This window comes from Aythya ferina (genome assembly GCF_964211825.1).
Source record: "Aythya ferina genome assembly, chromosome: 2".
Classification (NCBI taxonomy): domain Eukaryota; kingdom Metazoa; phylum Chordata; class Aves; order Anseriformes; family Anatidae; genus Aythya; species Aythya ferina.
Window position 1 is genome coordinate 67,847,930 of NC_140297.1, and position 22,029 is coordinate 67,869,958.

The 22,029-nt window shown below is 39.1% G+C and overlaps 1 long non-coding RNA gene across 1 annotated transcript in view; it reads right to left on the reverse strand.

Annotated features, from left to right (window-relative positions):
• Positions 1 to 5,876: 5,876 nt before the first annotated feature.
• Positions 5,877 to 22,029, reverse strand: part of LOC311432989 — a 61,097-nt gene continuing 44,944 nt past the window's right edge. The window contains exons 2-3 of the long non-coding RNA XR_014690467.1: positions 20,823 to 20,885; positions 5,877 to 6,416 (exon numbers count right to left, since the gene is read on the reverse strand). This is a non-coding gene — a long non-coding RNA (uncharacterized lncRNA). The remainder of the gene's footprint in view (positions 6,417 to 20,822; positions 20,886 to 22,029) is intronic.

Sequence of the window (22,029 nt, forward strand, 5' to 3'; positions counted from 1 at the left end):
ACTTTAGCGTTACTAAGGGCACATTTGTCCTCTGAACCAAAGTGACAGGGTAGAGGAGTGTGTTATCCAAATAAGGATGAAATAGTAGTATCACAGGCCATTAGATTGTCTTGGTTCAATTTCTGCTTGCTTAACCAAGATGGTAACTGTCACACCATAATAAATCATGTAGAAAGATATCTTAGGAGCAGTCCTGGCAGCTTCCTCTACTACCTCATTCTTAACTCTCTATTCATAAGTCACAATATCTGTCAAGTGAGTATCTGTTGGGAAACAGGGCAGAACCTGCAGGACTTGAGAAGTAGAAAATGAAGACATTGTGGTTCTGCCTTCAAAGAAGAATTTGGGGGTGAGCACCTTGGAGAGTAACAGCAGCACAGCTACCTGTATTGAGAGTATGTGTAGACCTCACTATCAACTTTAATTGAAGTGCTTCTTCAACACACCATATAATATACTTATGTCTAGCTACTTCTGATCAGTCAAAGAGGAGATGTTTTTCTAGCATAGCACAAACGTAAGTAAGTAAAAAAATCCTATTTTAATGCTCCTACCTTTGTGCCCTTAAAGGTGTTACTATAAAAAAGCAGAATTCAAACTCCAAGCTTCTAAACACATGCCAGCATTAACAGAGTATTTCTGACTTTTTGCAAAATTATTTGGTAAAATCACAATTAAAATACAGATCATTAAATTATAATTATATAAATTTCTTTCCATATTTTTCCTGTACTTTCATGCAGAAAGCTGTAAACAAAATATTTGTAAAACATACTGTGTCTATAATTAAATAGATCAAAGTGTTAGTAGAGAGAGAGCTAAATAACTTCACATCAAAGTCTTCCTCTCAGAGGCTCTACTAATTTAAGAGTATAAGCTTATCATCATTTTTCATGGGTTTTCTGCAGATCTGAAAGTACTAGGAAATAAGAGAAAGGCTCTTTCTTCCCCTTAACTCAAGAACAGTGTGAATGCCTAAGTTTTGATTAGTTCTGTTAACCATCAAGTTTTCCAGTCAAGGCTTTAAATGAAATTAATCCCCTTCCCTTTGTGTGCTTTATCTTTGTTATGGAGTTTGATTTTTGTTCTTTTAGCACTGAAGTTAGCGAACTTACTTGCTCCCTAAGGGACTGCAACATTGTCTAACGAAATCTCCACATTGCTGCACTCAGGTAGAGTTTCTAAACTCAAGTTTGGTCTTGCTGAAAGAGAAGAGACTCTTGTGATGCAAAGTAGTTACCCCTTCTTTAGAGGACAGAGGACAAAAAGGATCAGATGGGCCCAAGCTGCAATGGAGCTGGGCCAAACGCTTATTTTTCCTACAAAACGAAGGTTAAAAGAATAGCAGTACTTACTGTCATGTGTGGTTTTTCACATGTATAACAAACTTTAAATGCAGTAAAATTTGCTCAATAACTGTATTGGCGATTTGAACACAGTAAGTTAGACTAATCCTCTTATTAGCCTCACATATTAATTGTCCCATTCCAGGCTTCATTACCTTTCATGGAATTGCAGCATCATTTATGTTGGAAAAGACTTCTAAGCTCATCTAGTACAACCTCTGAAACATATCACAGAAAATGCCTCTAAAGAGAGTCAATGAGTGAAAAATACGTGGATGAACATCCATGACAAAAACGTGCACTTAAAATATCCATGTGGACAGAGTTTGCTGCTTTAAGTAACTGTGTTGCATGCTATGAAGATGCATTAAAATTGTCAGCAGGCATCCACATAACAGCATAATGAGGATGCCAAGGGAAGTGCTTGCTCTGGTTTTGTGCAGGAGACAAGCTGAGGGTAAAAAATTGCAGATATACTGCAGAGTCACTTCCCAGAGTTGAGAGCTTAACCTGGAGCCATTTTGTCTCTAGATTAGAGGACAACCCTTTTTCTACCTTCCATCCCCTTGTTTTTCTTTCCATGGAGAGGAGAGTTGGGCATGTGAGTCACAGCCAGCTGGATCACATTGGACTGCAGTGCACAACAGGGAGTGTACCAGCGCCTCACTAGACAAATACCCACATCACAGGCTGACCCCTAATGCTCCTTTTCTGTTTCACATTCACTGCAAAAGCCTGCCTCGATAGAGCTGTGCTATAGCTGCAGAAATGTGCTAGACAAATGAAATGAGAAATTGCTTTAATATTCCCTTTTCATGGCCTCCTTTAAATGCTGAAGTCTCATTTTCTGTTCAGGAAATCTGCTGCTGTGCTTTCTGCTTCTGAGACACAATATTAGATTCTGTCCACAAGTGAGAGCTAAGAAGGGAACATGACAACTAGTCTTTTCTTTTTTCTCATTTTCCATGACATGACATGAAAAAAATCAACAAAACAAAATATTTTGACTGACATATTTGAGGTTTGTTCTTTTCTGCCTGCCATAAACAATGTTGTAATGAGTTCATTTTAGTTCATTCCCATTTTAGGGGCATTGCAAATTGTAGCACTTATCTCTGCACTTAAAGTGGAGCACACTTTCTGGTCCTGACAAAGGCTCCACAAACAGTAAAACTTTTTTGATGTATACAATATGTTTTATATTTACACTACTTAATTAGAAAGAGTGGGAATTTTCTATTGGAACAGCTTCTTGATGGAAAAAGTAGTTTTTTTGTTTTGTTTTGTTTTGTTTTGAAAAAAAAATTTCAGTTAAAATATGAAGAAAATATTGTGCTTTGTGTGTGTTTAACTCAGAATATTTCTTCATTTAAAAGCATTAGCTGACTATCAGATTGATAAAATAATATACTGAAATGTCTCATCACTGCATAGGCTTGAAAAAAATAAAAAACGAGTTTAGGTCTCACAGTTTCCCCATGTTACACTCCCTAGAAATGTAGAGAGCACTTCTAGGTGCTTCTTTCAGGGCATGGTTGTACAATACTTTCTAAAGTAAAAATGACATAAGACATCCCGGCACCTGCCTGTTCCTGTCCTCTGCCTCCTGTGCCATCCTGCCAGAAAACCGTGCTGTCACCTGTATCCCTGGGCTGATCCCAACTATGACAACTGTATTAGAAGCCTATTTTTAATTGCAACCTCTCAAAATCTGCATCAACACAAGAGAAGTGGAAAGAGCACTTGCAAACCAGAGCATCTCTGTCTGGCTTTGGTTCCAAGTTCAGCTTAGCATCAGACTGTCCCCCTGTAATGCCAGCTGTAACCATCTGTCTGAATGTTGATCCACTGTGTCCAAAGGATGAGGGTACTACAGGAGATGCAACCCATGGGACGGATTTTAAACCTTTTTTTTTTTTTTTTTTTGTGTGTGTGTGTGTGTAAAAATGTACTGTAATAGGTTGCCTAACAGCATTGTGTCATTTCAATGGAATCTGCCTTTGAGATTTTTTTTTTTGAGAATTTTTATTGAACTTCTGAAATATTTCCTCAGAGAATGACTTGAAATTATTTTTATGGCACAGATATTCTAACTTTCCCTCTTTCACCAATTAATAAAATATCTTATAGTTTTCTGTAAGTAGAAATTCCTCATTTTTTTTCCTTCTTGTCATTAAAAATCCTGTACAGAAATACCTCATTAACTTTTCCATAGTCCTTTCAGGTTAGATAAATATTCAAGGACTGTAATAAAACATGCAGCATCTGATATAATTTAACAACTCAATTTAGTATCTTTAAGGGATGGACTTAGCATTTCAGTTCTGCTTGAATCATTAAGACTTCTTCAGACTTCTGTGAAGTACAGAAAGTTCCCCAGTGTGTAAAGCAACTTAAAAAACACCCAAACCCTAGGTTTCATCAGAGAAAGTATATTTTTTTTCCAATATGTTATTCATAATGACATATACTTAAACACGAGGTATTATCGTTTTGGAAAAAATCACTGAAAGAAGCATCAAACAAAATATTCTGACCTTCCTTTGTTCTTCTGAACAGTTCAGTAAAATAGTCAAGTTTGAAAAAAAGAAATTGGTCAAGTCAGAGCTACAATTTTGGGTGTAAAAATACATCTTGAAGGAAAAAATAAAAGTTGCCCTTCTCTACACCAGTTGCTATTTAGTGATCAGTGCACATGGTTGATACAACCATTACTGAGCACAGGTGTTGATGATCCACCAGCCTATATGAAAGATGGAAACTGAAAAGTATCTGCCATGGTTAGTGACAGTGGTTAAATTCCCATGGTTCTCATTATTGCAAGATGTTAACCTTACAATGGAAGAACGAACAGTTTTCCTGCTGGGGCAGAGAGAAAGATGATTGTTCTAGTTATCTCTTTCTTCACTATCCTAGTATAGAGGAGTGAGCTTGACTATAACTCATCTTTTGCATACATAAGCATATAGCATTCATCAGGTTTTGATGTAATGTGTCCCTAGGCCTCAGAAGAAAATTTCAGAGAGTACTGACTATATTGCATTAGGAAAACTAATTACCAAAAGTACAATCTAATTAATATAGGGCATTTAGGACACAGGATCCCAAAGCTAGAATTGCTAGGGGACTGTAAAACAGTGAACAGAGTTTCTTTGTACGGTATCATATCTCCTCTATACTCTACGTTAAACCAAGGCTGTTTTCCAACAATACTCTCGAGAAATCATTTCCCTGCATGTGATCTTACAAGCTATGCAATTTCATTATGTAACATAATGCTTCTAAAATACATGTATTAAGCATAATATATGGGTTTTCATTTCTACATCTTAAGGACCTGTATCCTTCTATGAAAGGTAATATAAGGCAGACATGAGCATGGATATAATATAAATATTCTGTACAAAGCCACCTTAAGGATGTAAATACTCTGCAATTACTTTTTAATAGCCTCCACAGAACTACCTCAATGTATCTTGGAAAAGATTTCAGAAATGAGCCATTGTACATGCTTAATCTGCAATACTTCAGAAAGATCTTGATTGTTTAAGCTTTTCTAAAATTAACTCCCTTCAGCAGCTTCCAGGTGGGGACCCAAATCATCAAAAATCTCATTCTTTATAAATACCTATGTATCAAAATTGCACTTCAGATGAATGAAACAATCAGGGGATTAAACCTCCTACTACTCTTTTTTCTTTCTTGAGGTTGAGAAGAAGGCAAGAAGACATCAGATGACTTGCCTAAAACCTCTAAGAAAGTTTACAAAAAGTATAGTATCTGATTTCTTGACTATGACTTTAGCCATGGAACTGTCTGCTGATGGACTCAATACAAAGTTTTTTTGGGGGGGAAAAACTGCATGAAATTGAATTGTGGTCTCTCAATAAACAAGAGACTTAAAGCAAGCAGAAACTGATATATTTAATGGGAAAGGACTGAAGGGCATGTACTCTAGCACTTGTAAGATATATTTATCATAGAATCATAGAATCATAGAATATCCTGAGTTGGAAGGGACCCTTAAGGATCATCAAGTCCAACTCTTGACACCGCACAGGTCTACCCAAAAGTTCAGACCATGTGACTAAGTGCACAGTCCAATCTCTTCTTAAATTCAGACAGGCTCGGTGCAGTGACCACTTCCCTGGGGAGCCTGTTCCAGTGTGCAACCACCCTCTCTGTGAAGAACCCCCTCCTGACGTCAAGCCTAAATTTCCCCTGCCTCAGCTTAACCCCGTTCCCGCGGGTCCTGTCACTGGTGTTAATGGAGAAAAGGTCTCCTGCCTCTCGACACCCCCTTACGAGGAAGTTGTAGACTGTGATGAGGTCTCCCCTCAGCCTCCTCTTCTCCAGGCTGAACAGGCCCAGTGACCTCAGCCGTTTTTCGTACGTCTTCCCCTCCAGGCCTTTCACCATCTTCGTAGCCCTCCTCTGGACACTCTCCAACAGTTTCATGTCCTTTTTATACTGTGGTGCCCAGAACTGCACACAGTACTCGAGGTGAGGCCGCACCAGCGCAGACTAGAGTTCATATTTTAACCAGTATTATTTAATAAATTCTCTAGAAATGTAATTTCTCTTAATGACTCAACAAAGAGATGATCCAAACACAGCAGTTGTGATTAGTCATCTAAAATGTACCTCAGAATTTAAGCTAAAAAAAAAAGAAATCAAGGTGTGTTAAAAACGAACAAATAAAGAGTTATCTGAAGTATTCATAAAGCAGCTACTGAAAAAAGCTTTCTCAGAAGAGGCATACTTATATTCCCAAGGCTCATTGGATTGACTGCATTGATCCTTTGGGATCAATTTATGATATGTCTGGACTTGCAGCATGTTGACCACACATAGATGCGGGGAAGGAAGAAGGGGGAAGACTGGACCTAACACCATCAAATGTTTTTAATGCAAATTTTGGGTAAACAGCTTTAAAGAAGTCTTGAGGTTGGCCTGTTCTGTGTCATGGTCAGTCTCCAGCCAAGTAAGGAATCACGGAGCTGTCAACAGTTTCTCTGTTATTTTCATATTTCTTGACAGAGGAGAATTGGGTCCTGCCAGAGAAACAGGCTGGGGGAAAAAAAAAAAAAAAAAAAAAAAAAGAGAGAGAGAAAGGGGAGAAACTATAGTTAGATTAAAACAACTATTATGTATCAAGTGCTTAAGCTGTCACACTGAAATGCAAGTCAGACTGCTGAGGTTACTTAAATAATAGTGTACAATAATAGAAAAACAGAAATATTTCAGGCTCATTCCATCAATCTAGAATAAGCCATAGAAGTAAATAAGAACATTCTAAATAGTCATTTTTAAGGTAACTGCCTTAATGTAGTCATAAATTCCCCAAACCTGGTCATGAGATACTCATGTTCCCTAGGGTCACACATAGTGCTTCACGTAACTACTTAATTATCTTTCAAACCCTTACCGCTCACAGTAAGTGCCACTTTCAAAACTGCAGATTGTTCTTGCGTGTAAACACATTATATGCACTGGAGAAATTACTGTGAATGAGCTCTGATTGTATCTGTACACTGAAAGTCATTATGCTTTCTGTGGAAATACAGAATATGAAAGACATTTTGCATGATAATGAAAATTTGCTGGCATTCTAAGTCTACTGAGATATGAAACGTATTACCAAGATGATTTAACAGCTACCTAGTTTCCATGCCATCTTATAAGTAAGCTGAAATGAAAATTTTGTATGCTACTCTGTTTTTGGAAGCTAACAAATTAAATTAAAAATAAAGGTTTATTACAGGGCCCAACTACACCTATATTTTATCTTAAATTAAGCATACCTAGAGTAACATACTGTTAGGAAATGAAACTCCTGCTGCCAGAACAAAGCCCAAAAAAATCACAATTAGTGAGGTCTGCAATTCAGTCTTATTCCTTGTCCTGAGAAGCAGTCCTAGTGTGTCCTGCACCAATACGTATGGAAAGGTATGCTTTCTAGCCTATTCATTTTAGCATTTTTTCCCTTTCTTTGTGATGCCACAAACTTTATGATTTTGTAATAACTGGAATTATAGAATCATAGAATACCCTGAGTTGGAAGGGACCAACTAGGATCCCTGAGTCCAAGTCCTGGCTCTACACAGGATCAACCCAACATCAGACCACGTGTCTGAGAGCACTGTCCAAACACTTCTTGAACTCCAGCAGGCTCAGTTCTGTGACCAAGACCCTGGGGAGCCTGTTCCAGTGTCCAACCACCCTCTTAGTGAAGAACCTTTTCCTAACATCCAGCCTGAACCTCCCTCGTTACAGTTTCATGCTGTTCCCTTGGGTCCTATCACTGGTCACCAGAGAGAAGAGATGAACTGTCTTGAGATGACATCAGCCAGCACTTTCAGTACCTTGGGATGAATCCCATCAGGCCCCATAGACTTAGGAGCATCTAGATGGAGAAGCAAATCCCACACTAGTTCAGAGTCGCCTGGGAAGTAATCATTCCCACAGTCATGGTCCCCCAGCTCAGGGCTCTGAGGGTCCCAGGGACCATAACTGGTGTTCAAAATAGAGGGAAAGAAGGCATTAAATGTCTGTGCTTTATCTATGTCCCCATTTGTAAGGTGACTAACCTCATCAAGTAATGGACCAATGTTATCTCTGGCTCTCCTTTTGCTGTTAACCTATGTTAAGAAGCCCTTTCTGTTGTCCCTCACTGTACTGGGAAACTTCAACTCTAACTGAGCTTTAGTTATCATAGAATCATAGAATATCCTGAGTTGGAAGGGACCCTTAAGGATCATCAAGTCCAACTCTTGACACCGCACAGGTCTACCCAAAAGTTCAGACCATGTGACTAAGTGCACAGTCCAATCTCTTCTTAAATTCAGACAGGCTCGGTGCAGTGACCACTTCCCTGGGGAGCCTGTTCCAGTGTGCAACCACCCTCTCTGTGAAGAACCCCCTCCTGACGTCAAGCCTAAATTTCCCCTGCCTCAGCTTAACCCCGTTCCCGCGGGTCCTGTCACTGGTGTTAATGGAGAAAAGGTCTCCTGCCTCTCGACACCCCCTTACGAGGAAGTTGTAGACTGTGATGAGGTCTCCCCTCAGCCTCCTCTTCTCCAGGCTGAACAGGCCCAGTGACCTCAGCCGTTTTTCGTACGTCTTCCCCTCCAGGCCTTTCACCATCTTTGTAGCCCTCCTCTGGACACTCTCCAACAGTTTCATGTCCTTTTTATACTGTGGTGCCCAGAACTGCACACAGTACTCGAGGTGAGGCCGCACCAGTGCAGAGTAGAGCGGGACAATCACCTCCCTTGACCTACTAGCGATGCCGTGCTTGATGCACCCCAGGACACGGTTGGCCCTCCTGGCTGCCAGGGCACACTGCTGGCTCATATTCAATTTGCTGTCTACCACGACCCCCAGATCCCTCTCTTCTAGGCTGCTCTCCAGCGTCTCATCGCCCAGTCTGTACGTGCAGCCAGGGTTTCCCCGTCCCAGGTGCAGGACCCGGCACTTGCTCTTATTGAACTTCATGCGGTTGGTGATTGCCCAGCTCTCCAACCTATCCAGATCCCTCTGCAAGGCCTTTACACCCTCATTCGAGTCCACAACTCCTCCAAGTTTGGTGTCATCAGCAAACTTGCTCAAAATACCTTCTATTCCTACATCCAGATCGTTTATAAAAATATTGAAAAGTACCGGCCCTAAAATGGAGCCTTGAGGGACCCCACTGGTGACCGCCCGCCAGCCTGATGCAGCCCCATTTACCATAACCCTTTGGGCCCTGCCCGTTAGCCAATTGCTCACCCATCGTATGATGTTTTTATTTAGCTGTATGGTGGACATTTTGTCCAGTAGGATCCTATGGGAAACTGTGTCAAAAGCCTTGCTGAAGTCCAAAAAAATCACATCAGCTGGTTTCCCTTGGTCCACCATACGGGTGATCTTATCATAAAAGGAAATCAGGTTAGTTAGGCAGGACCTACCCTTCACAAACCCATGCTGGCTGGGACCAATGACTGCTTTGTCCCCCAGGTGTACCTCAATAAGTTCGAGAACCAACTTCTCCATGATTTTACCAGGCACTGACGTGAGACTGACAGGCCTGTAATTGCTAGGGTCTTCTTTCTGACCCTTCTTGAAAATCGGCACAACATTTGCCAGCTTCCAGTCTACCGGGACCTCTCCAAATTCCCAGGATCATTGAAAAATAATTGAGAGAGGTTCCACGATGACGTCCGCCAGCTCTTTCAGCACCCGGGGATGAATCCCATCCGGACCCATGGACTTTTAGGGATCCAGGTGGAGTAGCAAATCCCGCACACGTTCAGGGTCGGTTGGGAGTTTGTCATCCCCACCGTCCCGGTCCTCCAGCTCAGGGCACCCTGGGTCCTGAAGCCCATCATCGGCATTGAAGACAGAGGCAAAGAAGGCGTTAAGCGTCTCTGCTTTGCCTATGTCATTGTCTGTGAGGAGACCTTCCCTATCAAGGAGCGGCCCTATGTATTCTTTAGTTCTCCTTTTTCTATTCACATATCTAAAAAAAAACTTTTTATTTTCTCTTACAGACACAGCCAGCTTCAACTCTAGTTATATAAATTTTCTCCCTATAATGGTGAACAGCATCTTTATATCCTCCTATGTTGCCTTACCTTGCTTCCAGTATACATACACTTTCCTTTTCTGCTTATGCTCTAGAAGAAGATCCAAGCCCAGACAAGCAAGCTTTCTGCCCCACTTGCTTGACTTCTGACACTTTGAAATCTCCTGCCCTGATGCTCTTAAAAAGTAACCAGCACTGATGGATCCCAATACCTTCAAAAGCAGTTTCCAGGAGATTTTACTAACTAGTTTCTTGAACAGCCAGATGTCTGCTCTCTCCATACCTAGGGCTGAAGTTTAGCTTCTTCCTCTCATTTTCAGTCAGCTCCTTCCTGACTTGGGCCTTCCCAATCCCTCATCTTTGATTTCATACAAAGTGAGGAGGGATGTCACTCCTCAGCCCAAGTTGCTGGCCTTCACTGTTCCCTTGGTAAATATGAAAATAATCTCTCTGTGCTTTCCCCTATGCTATATGCAAAGGTTGGAACAAGCAAGTTATTAATAACATTACTATTACATCCATATCAACCCTATCTTCCCTAAAACTCTTAACTCTGATGATTACAAAGAGAGACAAACTGGTGCCCATTCCTCTCCTGCCTCCCATGCATTAACAACCAAATACATTAGGCCACAGATGGCTAAACCCATTCATTATCATCCAATAATTTCTTTGTATCCTCATGCCTGTCTCTACCTATCTTGCATTTCTATCCTAAAATCTTTGGAAAATATTTTCCTATTTATGTATTTTATAGTATAAGGTGCACCTACTTCATACATACTGATTCTAGCTACTTGAATTATAAGAAATATCCTTTCTTCATGAATACTCTTCGTACAATTAAAATACCAACAACAGCTACAACAACAGCCAAGCATCTTCTCTCAGAGATTTCCTATTCTCACTTCAATATCACAGTGAAATGTATTTAGATTTAATTGACTATTTGTCATACTTTGTTAAATTGATCACGTACATCAGAAAGACTTCAGCAGACATAACTGGGGATGAATTTTTTCAATGGTATTCATTGAATTGTCAGAAGAAAAGAAAAAAAAAATGTTTTCTCAGAAGAGCTGAACATAGCACATAGTGAATGAATCTAAAAGCACGGCCACTAATTACAGACCTAAATAAAAGTTTTATTCCTTTGCAAACCTTGCTCTGAATACCTTAAAACACATTTTGTTTATGACAGGCCTATTGGCATGTTCTGAAAATGCAAGGCTTTGTTATAGCACTACTTAAACTAACCCAAACATCTGCTTCTCTAGATATGAACTGAGGATAATACTAGAAGAACAGTGAAAAACAAACAAACAAACAACAAACTAACAACCACCAAATACAAAGGCAAGACATAAAAACCATTCTTTCTAAAGGGTTTTTGCTGTCCACAATGATGCCACAACATTACAGCATCATTAAGGGATCAAGCAGAAGATGAACTGAAATAGAGAAATGGCAGTTTTCTTTATCATAAATATTTCTAGCAATTAGCAGAAGTGACTAAGAAAGAAAGAAGGAGGTACAGTGTCTTGAGGGACGGACACAAACATGCAGAAGGGCCAGAGAAAATGATGTACAAGGGAAAGAACTACTTCTTAATAGTTCTTATTTATTTAAATTACTTAAGCTCCTATATAACTTAAATATGGAATAAGTTTCCTTTAAGTGTCCCACTTCCAGTTAAAAAATAACAATGTTTTTTCATCTAAAGATAGCCCTATGATGGTCATCAAAACAAACTAGCAATTTACTTAATATGTAACTGAAAGACCTAAGAAGCATTGCACAATGCTAATTGTTTGTATACACAGGGTGCCAGCACCAAACAAAATGAACTGAAGAAAGGATGTGAATTGGCAGACAGTGAATGAATGGTTGTAGACCAGTATCCATCATGTCATTCATTATCCTAATAAATGTCATCCAAAATGCCTATGTCTATCACAGGCTATATTCCAGGCTCTTTCTAGAAAACTGTTTTCTGCCCAGTGCTAGTTATCAGTCATGCTAAAAATCTTGGATTTATTAAAAGATTAGGATTAAGAACCACAGCAAATCACTCATTTAGTGTTTTTTTTTTCTCTCTCTTTTTTGTTTTGTTTTGTTTTGTTTTGTTGCAATCATTGTCACAAAAGCCTGTTAGAAAACCTACAGTTTCCACAAGGAAGTTAGATGATACCCCCCCAGCTCTCACTTACATGCATTTCATGCAACATTTCACATCTCATCTCTGGAAAGAAATCATATATCTACCAGCACATTAAAGGACAGCATTGCCCTGTTTGCATCACCTATTTGCATTCTGAAAACTTCAAGATATTCTCTCTATGTTCTAGTTCATATTTTAGCAACAAACAAAGCACCAGCTCACTAGATTGAATTGAAGAAGGAGGAAACCATATAAACTTTCTTGAAATCATCTCAAAATGAACTGCTTTTATCCATCTACATGCTCTTAATCCTTTCTCCCAGAAAAGGAAGATGGAAGAATATTCAAACACTTGACTGATCATTGTTCAATGGATAGGTTTTGAGAATCAAATCTTCATCCTTCACAAGAACCTTAGTACTATACTATATACTGCCTTATGCATGTAAAGTTTCAGTTTTACTGTTAAACACTGTTTTCCTAAGGCACCTTGAAGACATGGAAGAGAAAAGAAAGGAGAAAAAAAAAACATCATACAACCCTGATGTAAGCTGAGTTATCTCTAGCTTGTTCCTGGAGTTTCTTTTTTCAGTACATTTTCTGGGATCCTGTTTTCAGGGAAGTCTTTACCTTCTTAATTCTATGTAATTTAATTTTTGCTTGAAAAATTCATTCCTTGTAGGAATTTCTGTGCTTGTGTGTGGAGAGAAAAGATAATAGTACATTAATAGATAACAGATAGAATGGGTTCTGTTCTCACTTATTGCAAAGGAAAAAGCCCCAGAGTAGAAATAAAGTCAATTTAAATTTGCTTTAAGGCACCTTCAATTCATTTACTTTTTACCATTTTTTAAGGGTATTTGAATGATAGGATAAAAATTTCATAAAAACCCAGTAGTATAAGAAACAGAGATCTCTAGTGTTAATTTTAAGACTACCGTTTTCATTCAAGTGGTTCAAAAGTCTCACAGTGGGCAGTTGAATTCTCACCTAGATCTCATAGGAATCACCGGAAAGATGGCTGTTGCCATTAAGCAGTTCTAGATCACAACAATCTATGAATTATACTTGGAATTTGAATCCTGGATCTTATTTTCCTTCTTCCTTCTCAATGATTACTCCACCTCACATATTGCACCACAGCAGCCTGTAATAAGCAGAAGCAGTGTCTTGCATCTGGCATGAACAAGTTCATGCTTTGCAACAGGTTTTACCAAATCAAAAGCAATAGTTCTTCACCATTCTGAACTATATTTGGTTTGATTTATTACTTCTGAAAAGCAAAAAGCTGAAGACAAGATTTAGCAACTTGCTCCAAGTATCTGTACTGTCAGCAGCATAGATCAAGTCCAGTCCTATGCTATGCTGAAACACTGTGCATTGCAAACCTGTGGTGAAATGACAGAAGTGCAGACCTGCTTTGGATGATAATGCCAAAGAAAGACATAGGTAAGTGTCAGCAATTTGCTGATTTGAGGGACTTAGTATCAAAGTCCATGCTCATCTCTTTACACTACATGAGGGTTTTAAAAAACATATTGTACATTTTTTAAAGTGCTTTCTATCACAAAGGAAGTCAAAATGTTGTGAAAAGGAGATAGAGTACTATAGATAAAATAGTCACAAAACACATTTCTGAATTAAAACTCTTTGTAGGACAAAACAACCTCTTCTAATTATAGTTGCTTTCATTTCAGTCCTGCCATAGAGGTTTAAATCTCCATGGTGGAAGCCAGTCACATAATTCCTTGTATCCAGGGCAGGTCCTGGTAGCTCAGTGCTATCAACATCCCCCTGGATGCAGGTGAGCCTTTGTCTGGCAACATGACTGTGAATATTCCTCTCAATCTATCTTCTATCTGCAACAGAGGTGAAACATTTGCGTTTTATTAATTGTAAAGTGGCAAGAATCCTTTATGAGATAAAAGTGGTGTTTCTCAGAGGGCAGAGCAGTTTGATCTTCATAAGATGACTCTAATTGCATGGCAGTTCTTCATTAGGGCTGAGTTAAGTTACTGTTTCCAAGCTTGTTGCTGGAATGTCTAGTACAAGACTTTGGATGCTGTCACTTTTTCATTTGGATACTTAAAAAAAAAGTATGTTTATTGTGTTTTTACTTTAATTTCTTCCCTTCCGCTCCCCAGACCGTATCAATGGATTGCAGAATAGTCTGGAAACTGAAGTTATGTTACCATGAAAGCCACTGCAAATGTCTCAGCTTATGTAAACATGTTCCTAAGTAAAATTGGGCCACTTGGACCAGAGCTCTCCATTTCTAATCCTTCAATTAAACTGCAAAACATTTTCCAGCCTTCATCCTGAATCCTTATAAAATTCATCTTTTGCAGAATTATCATAAGATAGCATCCTTCCTTCACAGAAAGGTAACAAAAAAAAACCAACAGTTAAAATATAGAACAAGTACACTTGTTAGACTTTTAAGATTCTAAACACAGATCAGAGGTAAGTTTTGGAAGAGTTTTGCATCATTATAGAAACATCTGGAGGGGAAAACACCAAATGTACAGTGAAGCCAAATCTGAGCCTCCCTCTGCTCTTTCTACTGGGGCTTGCATCATGCTCAGGGGTGGAGAGGAATTCCTCGTACCTATGGCAGAACCAAGACTGACTGGGACTATGTCTCTACAGCAGGAATTAATGCAATCTAAGAGCAGCTTTGACTCCTCAGGGAGCCAAGGTTAGCCTTGAGATTGGAGATTTGGAACAACTTTCCAAAAATCTCACTCTTCTATTCCTTTCCTGTAAGCCAGGGACAGAACAGTGGTAGCATCTACGCAGCCCATTTGCTGCTTTTAATTCAGCAGTACCAAAGTCAGTCCTGCAAGGAGAAGGGGATACAAGATCTTCTGAATTGCAAGAATGCAAAATAAATAGAAATCTACAAATTGCACGTGAGCCAAAACTCAGAGCTTTCTATATCTAAATAAGGAGAGGAAAATAAAGTGAAAGAATGAGGCATAAAGTTAATGATGCTGGTACTCCAACCTGTAATAGAAACCTCTTTTCTGGTTTTGCTTTTGTTTTGTTTTGTTCTGTTTTGTTCTTCATTTGAAATTAGCACAGGAAGCCAGCATAAAAATATACTAAGGGATTACTTCTGAGTTTCGGACTCCAGAGGATTTTATCTTAATAAATAACGTAGGTGGTAGGAGAGTAACAGGAAGGGATTTTAACAATTAATAGAAATGTTAGCAAGCACACACTATTTTCAGATCTCTGCTGGTATCTCTCAGTACACTTGTGCACAAATGTGATGTTTTGTCAAATAAGGTGCTATGTATTGCAGATTAAGTTATCAAATAAAAATAGCAAGGATAATTTCAGTTCTATCCACAGCACTGGGAGCTGGGGAGGGGAGGAAAGTGGAGGTGGAAAGGAATATTTGTGGAGTGGAAAAATTCAGTGTTATTCGGGGGTGGGAAAGGAAGGAGGAAAGATTTATACAAAAGCTCTGCTGAAAAGAACAAAAAACAATGAATCCAGGCCTGGTGTATATGCAGCTTTTGTGATGGTTTTCCAGTCTATACATATAATGCTGAGTTTGTTCCATACCATGTACCATCAATACATTTTCAGTAGAACATTTCTACTGTGTGGCATAGGCCCCAGGCGTAAGACTGCACATATACCTTCTTCAGTCTATCAGCCTGGTTAGAATGAACAATGTAATTAGTAAGTCTGTGATAAACTGGCTGTTTTAGGCTTTAAAGAGACTGGGAAGCAATTATATGTAGTGCTCAGCCAGCAGAATCATGATGTGCATAACTAGAACCTATGGATTCAGCCAGCAAAAATGATACAAGCAAATGGTATGACTTTCTTGATGGGAAATTTTATTTATACATTAATCTGTGTTAGGGCAGTCAGTAAAATTCACCTGAAATATTTTTTTAATATTCATACAATCATAGAATCACTTAGGAAAAGAACTCCATAATTGTCAAGTCCAGCCATTAACCTAGCATTTCCAAGTCCACCATTAAACCATGTCAATAAGCTCTACATCTACACGTTTTTTGAAGACCTCTAGGGGTAGTGACTCAACTACTTCCATGGGCAGCCTGTTCCAATAGTCCACAACACGTTCAGTGAAGAAAAATTTCCTAATAACCAACTTAAAACTACCCTGGCATAACTTGAGGTCATTTCCCCTTGTCTTATCACTTGGTGCTTGGGAGAAGCTCCAGAACCTCGATGTCATTCTGGTAGTGAGGGGCCCAAAACTGAACACAGTACTCAAGGTGTGGCCTCACCAGAGCTGAGTACAGAGGGACAATCTCGTCCCTAGTCCTGCTGGCCACGCAGTTTCTGATACAAGCCAGGATGCTGTTGGCCTTCTTTGCCACCTGAGTACACTACTGCCTCATATTCAGCCAGCTATCAACCAATACCCTCAGGTCCCTTTCTGCTGGGTAGCTTTCCAGCCACTCTTCCCCAGCCTGTAGCATTGCATGGGGTTGTTGTGCCCCAAGTACAGGACCTGGCACTTAGCCTTGTTGAACCTCATACAGTTGGCCTCAGACCATCTGTTCAGCCTATCCAAATCTATCTGTTGAGCCTTCCTACCCTCTATGGCAGATCAACTCTCACTCCCAACTTGCTGTCATCTGCAAACTTACTGAGGGTGCACTCGATCCCCTTGTCCAGATCATTAGTAAAGATATTGAAGACTATTGTTGATCAATGTTGATTGGCTATGCAGCCTTAAAACACATAGAAGGATGCCTGCTTGGTGTAAAATGAAGCAAGCTTAATCTCAGCTACTTGCTTAACCAAAGAAAAATTCACAAAAAGCTATAATAAAGGTCAGCTACACTGGAGTTATATCCTGTGTTTTCAGTAATAGAAATAGACCACTCAATGAACTGACCTGGGCCAAAAAAACTCATACAAAAAGAGAGATGCTTTCCTCAGACATGCATATATACACGGGCCCACCAGCCTAATCATTTAAGAGCATTTTTCTCTTTCAAATGAAAGTCTATGACAAAATAACTTATGGTGAATTCTGAGCAAAGTAGATTTTCCTACACTTGATAATCATAAATCTGATGAAACAGAACTTTGTATCACACAATCTGTGTTTTCAGCAGAACCATCCTCCAGGCAGCCAAGTATTTCAATTTGTGGGGTTTAAAAAGTTTTGATTATAAATAACCCATACACATTACAAGGGATTTTAGCCATTATCAACAAATCTCCCACCCATCTTGAGCCAGTAGTTCACTGCTTGGGACGTTACCCAAACACAATTATTTTCTTTAGTAGTTATGTAAAACTGCATCCACAGCAATCCCAATGACCTCTGTAATTTAATGTGTATTTTCTTCAGTGATGTAGAGATTTTGGCTAACTAAGGCAGTATAAATACACATTTCACTCCACCAAACCAGTGAGGATACCTCAGCTGTGAAAAAAACAACAGGGCAAAGTCAGAGACTGAGAAACTTTGATCTCATCAGTCCTGCTCAATGTCCCATTGTATCTTCTTATTTCTTCACCAAAAAGCAGTAAAAACATTACCCTCTTGTCTGCTGAAATCACATGTATACCTGTGCCCTCACATTGCCACCTGCAATGCATTTGGGATATACCTGCATGTCCCTCAGGATCCCATCTATAGACATACACCTGGTCTCTTTTTCCTCAGTCATTGTCAGTCTCATGGCTTCCCTGAAGGCCACAGAGTGGCACCTGAGCTTCTGTGAGGCTGAAGCTAATGCCTGTGATATCTTATTTGCTGCAGGAGACTGAGCATGAACAACAGTCGTGCCCAAGTACTACCTGCTCATAGGCAACACGGACAACGCTAAATGCGGAGTATAAAAGTAGTCCCTGCTTCCCCTTACCTTCCTCCCAGATCTCCTCATAATATAACTACCTCCACAGCACCAAACACAACCAGTTGCAATGATAAAAAGAAAAGGCACATGGTCCGGAAAATATTTTGTGCAACAAAAACAGTTTCAAGGAAAAGTGGGTTTAAACAGAACATCACACAACAACTTTTTGTAAATTCTTTTTAAACTTTAGTCTCTGGGTACTCAACCAAATCACCTTGCTATAGTAATAAAGCTGAACAACCCCTGCCATTTAACTGATGCTTCTCTTCCACTTCCCAAACAAAGCCCTTTCTAGATGGTTGCCCAGTCATGCTAGAGGCTTTCTGTAATGTGTACTACAAAGCACTTTGTTCAAGGACTGTGTAACATTACTCTGCTTGCTTTAAGGCTGCATGAACAGCTGTCACTGGCTGAATTAAACGAAACAGTGACTCATACTACATCCTTGATATTGAAAAAGGTGTGGGTAGTATTTCATAGCTTGCAAAAAAAGCTATGATTTCACATTATATTTAAATAAAGAATGACAGTGACTTTAGAACATATAAATTCTAGATGATAGATGATGTACCATGTATTAAAATTTTTTGGCAATATACACGGTTCTGTCATCATCCAACAGCAGGAGGATCACAAGCAGAAGAGGAGTTCAGATGAACTTCCAAAGAAATAACATGTAACAGGAAGAGAAAGTATCTTACTGATACTGAAAGTATCTTGCTCTCAATAAGCCGATATGCTTTTTGAAATTACATCCTTCAAGAAGCATGATTCCTTCCCACAAATATTAGGTATAGGAGAAGGTGATGTAGACGTTTTCTGAAGCCACTATCTCGGAAAAAGAAAAAATACATTTATGGAAAATAGTCATGCCAGAAACATTTCCTCAACTTCTGTAGGAAATAAAAGGAAGGAAGACAAGTCACATTTCCTGGAAATAGCATAAGATGCATACACATATACATACAGTAACTACTTTTCCTGTTTAGAAGCAATACAGAAAACATAGTAGTTAAGGCAGCCACTGAAAGGCTTGATGAACATTTTCCTTTCCAGACAATTTAACCTGCAATCTTGCTGAGAATTATCTTAATTTTTAACACTGTTCCTTTGTTGTTGTTGATACTAAATCAGTATTACTCATTTCAGATAAGATGCCAACATAGAGGCAGGCTGAGGTAATCTGGGAAGTGTTAGCCAGCTCTGGAGGTGGTTGGAGGACTGGATTCCAATGCTTCTCAGCATGATTTTAAACACCCGTAAAGTCCCACTTCTTCCCAGTAGCCAATAAAAGAGTGAGTCAACCAAGACAGTTTTATTTTATTATACATACTTTGAACACGCCTTTTCAGGCCACTTGCATAATGTTATCTCAGCAATTTGCTGTCTTTCTGCTTCAATCTCTACCTCTCTTTGTTGTTTCTTCAAACACCAATGTAAGCTTTAAATTCTCTAATGTGTTATAATGTATCAAATATATGATAAGATTTTTCCAATATTCTTTCCATATTTCCTGTTTCTTTATCATGCCCTATTAAATCTAATTATATCCACTAGAACATCCCCTCAGCTACTCTCCATCTGTCAGAACAACTGATAGTACATTCTAGAGAAATGCACTTAGAAGTCTACTCATAATTCAGGTCCCACAAACTCAAATATACAAATAGATTTACTTATTCCTCTGAAACACACATCACCTGATGAAAATGGTTGGGGAAAAGAAGCCAGCATGCTTACAGTCCAAGTTTACTGTTTGCTAGCCTGCCCCTCTGCAAAGTATGGGAATTCCATAGCATCATGGAGTGGCATGGGTTGGAAGGGACCTTAAAGATCATCTACTTTCAACCCCTCTGCCATAGGCAGGGATGTAACCCAGTAGATAAGACTGGTTCAGGTAGCTTCCATGAAGTGCTAGAATCAACACCTACCATACCTTTCCAAAAAAGTACTTTCCCTAGAATCTTGTTCTTGATGTCAAATACCCTTGGATACAACACAACAATGCCAGGCTTCAAAAGGTTTTACTTGCACTGAATTCTAGAATCTTATCTAGAACAATTTGTGTCTCCTAGACCTTGAAAAAAAAACTTCTAGGCATCCACAATTTTGGGATAAACATTAATCTTTTGCAGTAACATAAAGCTAAAAGAAAAGAAAGGAAAGTATCTACTTCTCACTACTAGATAGAATTAAGAATTCTGTATGTTTGTTTTGTTTTAGAATAATAGACTAATTTAGGCTGGAAGAGACCATTGGATGTCATCTGGTCCAAACTCCCTACATGGTCTGGGACAATTTCAAAGTGACATTAGGTTGTTCATAGCCTTATTGATTCAAAATGGAAAACACTAAATGAGGGAAAGAGAAGACGATATTCTGGTGCCAAGGGTACTTCTCCATGTTTTAAAAACTTTTTATTTAGATAAAGGGCATCTCTCTTCAGAGAAAGAGCTTCTCTTACTTTTCATCTTACTCTGTTACAGGGGAAAAAAAAGATCCTGCTGACTGCACTCTGGAGATCCAGCTAATTAAAGAATGTAAAATGGTATGAAACCCGTCTTTCTGACTTCTGGTTCCCACATTCTATGCTGAAGGGAGTTTGGAGAGAGAAAGTGGCATTGCAAAGAAACTGCAGCAAAAAGTATCAAAATGGTTTGCAAAGCAGCAGCTTTGCAGCCCCAGAGTTTTTTCTACTCCCCTCTCCCTCCTCCAAACATACCGAGTTTTTAACACAAGTCTAGTAAGAGTCTCCTCTTGACACAAAACTTATTACACAGAATCACAGAATCACAGAATCCTCCAGGTTGGAAGAGACCTCAAGGCCATCGAGTCCAACCTCTGACCTAACGCTAACAGCCCTCCACTAAACCATATCCCTAAGCTCTAGCTCTCTGTTCCTTGTAGTGTATTCACAGTCCTTGGAGACATCTGTATCTTAGGATATGCTGCAATATAAATGAAATTGATATTAGGAACAAGAATGAAGTTTGCTGCAGTCACACTCATAGCTTCTCAGAACGCATTTCTAGATAGACTTCTAGCACTTGCTGCTGGGCATTCACAGTGTGTGTATGCCCTAATCTAACCATGGTACAAGCAAAATGACTTAATGGAGGCATAACATGTCTGTATTCAATGCTGTAACATTCCAGCCTCAGGACAACGTCAAAAAGGCCTTTGGCCTGAGGTGGGTGGCACATGCTGTATGTTGAGTTGTTTTATGTCTAACTTATGACTTTCTCTCAGAATGCTAGGCAGAGAGAAGTGACCCTTTTGGATGAGGAGATGTGAGCAACTTCTTCAGTTGTCCTTCTGTGCCTAACAACAATATGGTCATACTTGAAGCTTCTCTCTTACTTCCTAGGTAGGAAAAGCATGGCATGAAGGTCCCTAGGAAAATTTCATGTCCTCTTTATTTATATAAAAATCAACAGAGAAAGAATAGGGCAGTGAGGAGGAAGAACCTGAACAGGCCCCACAAATATGTTAATTGCTGCTCCTATGAGAGCAGCATGATGGCTGTAAAGAGAGCATAAATTTAAACATAAATTTATGACTATAGCCAAGTTGCCAGCAGTGACCAACTCATACCATGTCAGCAAAACTCACAAGATAATTTCATCCTGTACAAATTGTTTAATGCATGGTCTCAAAGTATGGTGGCTAAAAACTCATCCACTTGTATTTCATTAATGCAATTTTTTTAATGAAGCAAAAAGGGCACCTACTGATTACACTTTGAACCGGAGGTTGGACTAGATTAGTTCTCAAGGTCTCTTCCACTTCAATGATCCTAGGTTTACATGGAAATGTGTTTTGAACATGATTTATTTAAATTCACAACAACAACTAGAGAGGTATTTGCTTACTACACCCAAATAGAAAGCAATTTTAGCTTATGTGTATCAGAATTCAATGTGAAAATGTGATGGGGAAAGAAGTAAATTATCCAAGCCAAAATAGAAGATAAATATTAGCAGAATATTATTAAAGAAACCTATAAGCAACAAAAGAATGTCAAAGAAAATTTAACTGAAAATTCAAAGTTAGTATCAACTGTTACTTAGTTACTAAGTTATTTAGTCTATA